General features: G+C 41.1%; 1 long non-coding RNA gene across 1 annotated transcript; it reads left to right on the forward strand.

Annotated features, from left to right (window-relative positions):
- The first annotated feature begins 172 nt into the window (after positions 1 to 172).
- Positions 173 to 8,895, forward strand: LOC137865449 (uncharacterized). The gene is made up of 3 exons (XR_011101899.1): positions 173 to 361; positions 4,545 to 4,636; positions 6,177 to 8,895. It is a non-coding gene; the product is annotated as an uncharacterized lncRNA (long non-coding RNA).

Raw genomic sequence — 8,895 nt, forward strand, 5'->3', positions numbered from 1 at the left:
GAACCTATAGTCTTTGCTAAGCAAAAATAGCACAGAGAATATTAGCACATGTGCCTACACTGAAGGAGGGGTTTGTAGCAGCAAAAGGTGTCTGTGGGCTTCACACCTTGAGCACAGATACATAATGTCAGGGCTCTGGGTGCACTAATTAGGGCTTAATTTAGGCCCTACCCTGGCTCACCTGAGGCTCCCACCCATGTGCCCTCTGCATGATCCCTTGAGCCCCATTTAAGCTCAAGGCTGTCTTTTCATTGTTTGCTTGTGTTGTGTTGAAAGAGGGCTGCTCTCCTGCATGGGCCTTAAGGGATGCTGCAGATAGCTGGTCTGCTGGACAGACACCTCTACCTCATCTTGGAGGCAGGTTGTACCCATCTGTATCTCCTGGGAGGGTTTCAGATACGTGTAGCCCTGCTTGCTTTTGCTCATTACTGGACCTCCTGGGTTGACCCTGAGCCTGGTCCATTGCTGGACTTGTCTTGGATTATTGATAGCTCCAGTTAGCGGTATGTAGCTCTGGTTGTTCTGTTAGATTCTGTGGGACTGTGCCTTGCTGGTGTGAGGGCTTGGCTTGTCTCTGCCCCGGGACAGTCCCATTGTTGTTGCTTTCTGATGTGAACATGGAACTAAATGACAGGATGGCAGCTGTAGCAGAAGATGGCTTAGATGTCTTATGTTTCAGTCATTTTGAAACTCCTCTTGAAAGCATGCGTGGTTCATCCTTATTTTGTTCTGTTACTGTAAGTTGAGCAACAGATTAAAATGTAATATTTCAACAAATATGACAGTACAGTAAAGAAGCAGCAGTCAGGCTTGCTACAAAAGCAGCTGCAGTAATTGAAGGTACTGTGGGCTCCAAGCTCTCTGATGCTGCTTTTTTGCTGACTTGGTACCAATTCCCCGAGCTGAACTCATAAGGTGTAATGTCACCAGCAGGTCTTCTGATCCAAGCCACCTCAGACTGTGGTTTCAAGAAATTGGATTGCCTGCCTGAGGCAGATAAGTGCTGGCAGGGTCATTCCCTCTTCTGCATGGAAGAAGAGGAGGCCTGGGTGAAGAGCTGCTCAGAAGCATGGCCATCGTGCCTCAAACTGCCAGCATCTATCTGTATGCAGTGGGTAGGTACAGTGTTGCCTAAAGAAAGCTTATAAACAATATCCTCTTCCATATGAGAAAAAGATTGCTTGATTATTTAAAAGGAAAGAGATGAAGGCAAGAATGTATTGACGTTAAAGAACTATGGGAGGTAACCTGGATATGGCCTGAGAACTGAATGAATACTTTCAGGTTTCCAGTGTGGCTGATAAGTAAAGGCAGGTATGATAAAAGGGTTAAAGTATGGATTGGAAAAATAAATAAAAGCAGAGGAGTGGTAAGAGAAAGAATACTCTCAATCCCAGACTAGAGTAGAATTGCAGCCCAGGCAGAAGGTACCCTAAATAAGGAGGAAGCATGTTGTCTGGACAGAGAAATGTCAATTGATCTGACTTAGAAAACATGAACGGAAACAGTTGTGGTAGTTAAAGAGCACAGAGATGAAATGAAATATGAATCTTACAAAGACGAAATTCTTTCATCAAAGACAAAATTCTTTCATCAAGTAAATTTTTACATAATTAAATGATTAGGCTTGGCTCTAACCCATTATATTTATAGTCATAAAATGCTCTTTAATTATGATATTTAGCTGTTTGCCGTTTAATTAGGAATTTACATATTTTTCTGTTCAGCTCTTAAAAATTAATATATTACAGTACATTCTGTGTATCTTCAGTTACAGCATTTAAATTTCAGCATGTTCTACAAGTCAAGCTAAGTCTGAAGGAAACATATATTGCTTACTCAAATTCAGATAGGCAATGTATCGAATACTAGTTAATAGAAGCAACAAATGCCAGAGACTGATGTTTAGTGACCAACAAAGTAATAATCATAGCACAGACATGCTGTAGGAAAGCTGCAGCAATTGTTGTTTTCTGATGCTGCAAATGTGACAGCCACTTCAAAGTCTCTCCAATGCTCTGCAGCAGTGTCCTTCGAAGAGCATGCAATATTTGGAAGTCAGTAATATCTTCTATTTGCCAAGACTCAAAGACAGATCAGGACAGACGTCCTCCTAAAGCCTTGCGTTCATACAACAATATAAAGGAGGACAATACAAAACCCTCTGTTAGGCTTATTATTTTCTGTAGTTTGGCAAATTTTGAAGCAAGAGAGGTCTTCTGGGAGACAGCCAATGAGACTCTGTCTTCACTTAACTCATCACAAATGTTATTTAAAATAACTTTGACTATACATTAAAAAATAAAAATAAAAAAAAAATAAAAAAAATCCTTTGTGTGCAATGTGAATACCAGAATTGTTGGTTCTCATCTTTGGTCTTTTAGTGGTGTAGTTAAAAAGAAGGAGCAGATTTAGAGGACGTAAAGGAGAGTTAGAGTCTTCTGGTTACTGAGAGATCTTGTGAAAACATGAGTCTCTTCCAGACTGTTCCAGAAACCATGAGTATGTCAAAATACTAGTTCTGCTTTCCTTTTCAGAGCTTGTTTGGATGTAGTTGTTTAAAACAAACTAGCACAAGATGTTTATACTACAGGATATGTAAGAGGAATTTAGAAATTCAGCAAAGGAAGATTTGAATGACCTGCAGTTGCCATTGAAACCTGCAACTGGTGCAGGAATGAGGAGTGAGGACCTAAGATATACCCCAGAATGGCCAAGGTGGGAAGGGACCTCTGAATATCACCCAGTCCAACCCCCCTGCCAAGCAGGATCACCCACAGCACACTGTGTAGGATGGCATCCAGGTTGGGGTTGAGTATCTCCAGAGAAGGAGACTGCACAACCTCTCTGGGCAGCCTGTCCCAGTGCTCTCGTACTATCCTGGTAAAGAAATGCCCCCTCATATTGAGCCGCAACCTTCTGTGCTTCAGCTTGTGCCTGCTGCCTCTTGTACTGCTGCTGGGCACAACTGAAAAGAGGCTGGCTCCATCCTCCCGACACCCTCCCCTCAGATATTTATGCACACTGATGAGGTCTCCCCTCTTCTCTTTTCCAGGCTAAACAGGCCCAGCTCTCTGGGCAATCAGCAGCAGTTGTCTGTTCAGTGCATGGCCTCCAAATCCACAGATGGGAATCCCTGCTCTCCATGAGTGCTTCCCTATGGCCTGTGTCACTGTACAGATGAGGCCGCTGTACCCTCCACTCTGCAGAACATCTGTGTTGGAGCAGGATCCAGTGAAGTCAAAATGCAGCCTTGCATTTTGCAGCTTGGAGGCTGCTGTAAAATAACTTCAAGACATTTATTGAGACTACATCATAAAGAGAACATCTGCAGCTATGCAAAAATAGATAAAGAAGATGAATATGTTAACATAGGAATGCAACTCCATCCAGAACGTAAACATTAAGATGAAAGTTTAAGATAACTCAGGCTTTCCAAGATTACATGCCCAAATTCCAGTCTTAAATAACTAATTGGAGAGACTGTGGTTACTGAAAGATAAATATTTTGACTTCCAGTAACTGTAGAATGATGAACTAAAATTATTAATACTGAGGAAGTATGGTAAAAGAAATTATTAAAACAAACTTCTAGTTTGATTCCTATTTAGTAAACATGCCTATGGATTTGCTGTTCTGAACCAGTGTTGATGGAGAAAAACTATTTTTTGAAAACTGTTACTTAACGGAATTTTATCAACTTGTGATTAGCAAAAATATAATCTATAGATTTAATGGACACATATTCTTACCCTTTCAGATGTGTTAATGATAAACTCTAATAGTTTTCCCTGTAGTAGAAGTTCTCCAAATATAGTTTGTGGGCCAAAACTTTTGACCACTGTCAAAACCTCCCCACTGAGTGAAATTCAACCTCTTTTCAGAAGGTGTAAATGTTCTTACATTGAATGTTGTCCAATGAAATTATTATATTTTATATATTCTGGTTCATACAGATGTTTTGAGAGTCTTCAGCTTTTTATTGATAATCTTTGATTATAAATCCAGGAGATTTTCTGCTGTCTGTTTCAAAGGAAAAATGTGAATATCTGTGGTGGCTGGTAACTGTCCTAAGACACTTCTACCTGACAAAAAGTAGTTAAGTAAAGAAAGATGAATTAGTCACTCAGGCCAAGGGAAAACAAACAAAAACTTTTAAAATGAAATTTGGTACTTTTTGTCTAGTACCAAATTTGGTACTTTTTGTCTAGTACCAATTTCTGTCTGGAGAATTTAAATCCAAAGTAGTCAGGCCTGATTAGATGCAGCTTAAACCTTTCTACATGGAAGGTGTATACCTTGAAACATCTATTTGCTGAAAGATGTTTGGAAATCTGGAGGGATTTCAGCATGAGAAGGAATATTTCACAAGTCTGTTCCAGAATCAATTTTTAATTTTCTGGTTGCTGCTGCTGGAGCGACTTGTGCTCTTGATAGCATGGTGAGGGGGAAGGCAGGGAGCAAGGTAACTGCCATGCCTACATGAAGGAAGGAGGGGAGCAGCCCACTCTCAGTACTAACATTTGGTTTTGTTCTAATTTTAGGTAGTATTATAACTAGACGCCAAGCTGTGTTGGTATTAAGGAGAACAGAAGAAAGGAAGAGATTGTACAGAAAGCATGCTTGAGAAATGATGGTGAGTGTGACTTTAGGGATAGGGCTTCATTTTGTGCCTGACTTTGTACTTCTATTCTTTTTCTGTAGTGTAGAAGAACAGTAATCTGGGAGAATGCCTTGCATAACTCAGACTTGTGCATTTACTCTGTTCTTCCAAGCACCAGGGAACATCTCTTGCCCTTAGAGAAACAGTGTAAGCAGTACACTTTGGGGTCAAAGTCTCCTCAAAAGATCAAAGATGAGATGTACTGGCTGATCCTCAGACAAAGCCCTTCTACATGGGTCTGCCAGCTCTGGCCATGATGCTGAGTAACCACCTACCCACAGCTGCTTGGGTTGCAGCTGGAGGGGGTGAGTTATCTTTTCACATGTGTGCTTCCAGGGTCAAAATTCAAGCTTCATATTTTGGAACTGTAAACTACAGCTCATTGTGCTCCTGTTTGACTGTATCATGACACCTCTGTGAACTACATGCAACCAGGGATGTGGTTTGACAAATTCCTTAATCCCTGTTCAGAAGAGGCAGGATTGTGCTTTCCTATGGCAGGAACAGGCTCTAGATGTATATTTTACTAAAGTCTGATACAAAAAAGGTTCAGGGGCCCAGTTCCATGCATTGTGTCCATGGGATTTCTTCCTCACTGGCTAGATTTTTTTCCTTGCCCATGGACACACACAGCTTGTCTGAATTGTTCCAAGATGGAAACAGAGCCACTGTCTCTAGATCAGATTCAGAAACACAGCCATCAGCCATGTGAACCAAAGCAATGGTTGTGATGAGCAAATCATCTTTGTATACTGACAAGGATGGTTCTTTGGCTTGGATGATGGGCTTGGACTAAAACTTTGCATCAAAACTGCAAAAAAGATGAGTCTGACAGCATATGTGTGGAGAGGGGCAAATTAAGTGGAGAGCAAACCAACTTATCCTTGCCTATCTTTCTGTAGGGGTTCTTGAATGTTCAGCGTCTGCATTCCTGATGGGGACTAGCAGGAGTACAAGTGGGAACTTGAATGGACATGGTAAAGGAATGTTTAGATCCAACAGTATGGTCCAGCATGGCAGCCTGGGGCTTCTTGGCACTGATATGTTTCATTCTCAGAGTGGGTGTTTTGCAATAGCAAATTATCTGAAGTGTCCCTTTGATTGTGCTGATGGGCATTGGGATCAGCTCTGCCCATAAGCTCCATGCAGCTCACCAGGATGTCTTGCAAAGACAAAAAGCTGAAAGAAATAAAGAAGTGCCACAAATCAGGATTGCCTGAAAACCTGTACCCATTCAACCAATAAATCTGACTTAGTAAAACCAGATGCAAAACTGCATGTCTAGAAAGAAAGCATGCAGGACATACATAAAGCATGGGCAAATGGAAATCAGCAACTGTACAAAGGATGTGGCAGTTAAACAGGAACGGATAAGCAGTGTCCTGGGGTCTCCAGTTCAGGCACTGTAAGTAACTTAATTAGGTGTTTGAAAATGCTCTCTGAAATTGCATCAGATAGAAGCTGCATTAAGTTTGATCAGGGAGACACTTTTTTTTTTTTTTTTTTTAAATAGGCTTAGATATCTGGGGGCTGCAAAGCATGGATTTTTTCTAAACAGAGGATGGAAAAAGGGCTGCCACAGAGAAGCTGCTCTCACCTGACTGCACAGAGAGGTTGGCCTGGGGATGGTAAAACTTTCTAAGCTGGAAGCATAAACGCTGTTGCTGGGTCTAAGTTACTTGATTACTGGATAGGTGGAAGTAAAGTGAATTGTTATATTATTTCTCATTTTTTAATGATTAAAAACAAATAATAAAATCCTTATGTGGTGTAGCCATTTTTTTTAAAGACAGCATGGCATAAAGCAACTCAATGCGTATGTGTAAACGATCAGTCTTACTGGTCCAGGTCTGTTAGTGCTAATATTGTCCACACTGCTTTGCTGTTCTTCTAAGGATGAAGCTGTTTCAAATAAAAGGTGCAAATGATATTTTTGCAAGTCTGACTTTGAACTTGGAGCTAGAGCTCTCAGGCCCTCCCAAGTGCAGGCACAGCTATCTCCATCTGTGCACCAGATGGAGACAAAAGAATAGCAGATGTTGACCTGCGATCTGGAAGTTATTGGAGCCAGTTGTGTTCACCACTTGTGGAATTAGGTGTCTGCACTTGGGATTTGTTTCTACCACAGAGGAAACTGTTGGCTTGCCTGGCCTCAGTAGGTATAGGTCACTCAGGGCTGTAGTTGGTACTATATTAGGCTATACCTCTGTTCTAATTTTTGCTGTATTTATTGGTTCTTTAATGATCAGTATGTTCAGTCACAGTGTAATGTGGAAGAACTTTGCTGGCCTTTCCCAGCATCTGTAGGGGTGCATTTTTAGCTTCTATATCAGTTAATTTAATTGCCAGAAACCACCAGGACCTGTTGGTTGCTACATATCATCTTAGAGAGAAAGGGGAGAGATCCAACTTGTAAGACAGAGTGGAAGAAGTGCTGACATAGCATGTTCTGCCAGTGAGACCAGAATGAATGTATGTGGCAGAGGAGATAAGCAATGCAGAATTTAATAGCTGTGTGCTCATTCTGGAACAAGCCCTGCAGCACTGAGTGCAGAGATTGCCTTGTTATGCAGGTATAGCGTGACCAGAATGTTATACCTTGTGGTTTCAGAACTTGCACATCAAAAGACAACTTGCATGAAAGTCTACCTTAGATCTTCACTAATAGCAGATCTATGTCAACAGCTAAGCCTGGAATTGGCAAACTTGTTGCTGAGGCTAGGGTGGTGGTGCAGTTACCTGGTGATGTTCGAGTTCTTGTGTTTTAGATGGGGCAGGTTGCTGTCATTCTGGGGATGGACTTGTCAAATGACTCATGAAATGTGTGGGGGCTGTCAACAGCTCATCTGAGCTGAAAACTGTTATCCTCTGCTGATGCACGTGAGTACCCATAGTGGTATTTGACATTAAAGCATGTCTGAGAACCACCACTTGTAAATGTTCTTGACCTAGCCAAGAGTCCTTTCCAGCTGGTAAGAGGTATTTTTGTGACTTTAATTGAATGTTGTTTTTATTACCATTTCCCATTTTTCTGGTCTAGAAAGACCTCCAGGGAGTTGTAAGCAGGGGAAAAGATGTTAATGTTGCACTGCCTTAGTACAGAGGTTAGCTCATTTCCAGATTTTTTCATCAGGTAGTCTTGAAGTATTTCACTTCAGTGTGAATTTGAGGAAGAAGACTGACTGTAATCAGCCAGTGCAGCACCTAACCATCAGGAGGAAAAAAGAGGATGAGCGGGAGAGTAATGTTTCTACCAGTTTCTCCAACCATCAAACAAGCTGTTGACAAGACAAAAAAAAAAAAGCCCTTGTGGCTATTCTGAAGCAGCACTGTTGTATGTGTTGGCTTAAAATACATGACACTTGTGTGAGCATGGAGAAACAACTTTTGAATGAAACTACTAATCTGTAAAACTACTTGAGGGAATAAAAAAAAAAAAAAAAAAAAAGCAGCTCTGACAATGGCTTCCTGTGAAAGAGTATAGCTGTGTGAAGGATGCTTGATGTGGAGCAGGAATAATCAATTTTTCAAATCAAGGACCAGGGAACAAATGGCCACATAACAGTTCTGCAGAAAAGAAGTGGCAGGCAGCAGAGCCCACAGATGCTGTGGGTTTGGATCCAGCTTGTGAACCATTGCAGCAATCAATTGTTCACAAGCTGTTTCTGATCCCCTACAGCATCATGATACAATGGAAAGGCAGACATTACACCAGAGAGAAGCTATATCATGTATAACAAGTTTGGAATAGACTTTCCCCTCCAAACTATGCTTAGGTCCTTACTGTTGTGATATGTTCTGTTGGGTGCTGAAAGCTGCAAAGTAGGGTGCAGAAGGGATTAGTAAGAACTCTTAAAAGGAAAAAAAAAAAATTACAGAAAACTGGGATCTAAAGAGCATCATTTCTGTTTTGAGGAACTGGAAGCATTTACATGAATGAATCCTGGAACACTGGTTATTATTAGGTTACTATGAAAATGGAAGAGGAAAGAACAAGCAAGAATGTGAAAATATCACCTATAACTGGTATTTTCTGATATGTCAAATATTCAGACTTTCAGAGAAGAAACGCTATTTCTTAGCTGATCCAAAACAAAAGCCTTGGCCCAGCAACTAAGTTCTTTAAACAAAAACATGTATTAAACAGCATCCTCTCCAAGGTCAGGCAGCCAGTTTAGCCATTAGTGACCAGGAGAGACCAGCCAACACTGTGTGGCTGCTTCTGAAACCCA

This window comes from Anas acuta, chromosome 16 (genome assembly GCF_963932015.1).
Source record: "Anas acuta chromosome 16, bAnaAcu1.1, whole genome shotgun sequence".
In the NCBI taxonomy this organism is placed as follows: Eukaryota; Metazoa; Chordata; class Aves; order Anseriformes; family Anatidae; genus Anas; species Anas acuta.